Raw genomic sequence first — 690 nt, forward strand, 5'->3', positions numbered from 1 at the left:
CAAGTTGTCTGTTCATGTCGCTGCATTCTTTCTTGTGGGGTGTCCAATCTGAGAGAGAAGCACACATTACCACATCACAAATAACAACTCTATCTCATGCTACCCTCACCACAGACAGGGAAGATCTTTGGAAAACTGAAAGAAGCTCCTATTTGAAAAAAGATTGAGCACTACAGCTTCAACCTTCCTAATTACTCAGCTTCTTTACACCACCCCAAGCCACCTATGTTTTGGCTATTTCCTAAACTCAAATCTATTCTCAAAAGGCAAGAGTTATCATTTCTGAGAGGAGTCCAAAGAATGTGTCAAAAAGGACGACATTTATTTGATTGCGTACCTTCCGTTTTGCTTGTTGACGTATCACTTTATCTTAAGAGTCCCATCTTGTGTAGGTGAGATTGTTAACCTATGATAAATATTTCTGTATTTAAAATGTTAAAAGTACACCCTGAGACTTCCACCTACAGGGTGCTGAATTCTGTCTCACCTCCCTGACCATGTGGTACTAAACTGAGGTTGCAGTTATGCAAATGACATTCCAGACATTTTTCTGTCACTGAATTTCAAAAAAGAAAGCTCAAACCTTTCTCTCTCCCTTTGGTTAAGAATTCTGTCACAGTGATCTAGAGAGCTCTTCAGTCCTAGAATGGAGCTGTTGCTTTTCACATGACCTGCGTGAAGATGGAAATC

The sequence above is a fragment of the Trichechus manatus genome, unplaced genomic scaffold (genome assembly GCF_000243295.1).
Source record: "Trichechus manatus latirostris isolate Lorelei unplaced genomic scaffold, TriManLat1.0 scaffold00109, whole genome shotgun sequence".
NCBI classification, from domain to species: domain Eukaryota; kingdom Metazoa; phylum Chordata; class Mammalia; order Sirenia; family Trichechidae; genus Trichechus; species Trichechus manatus.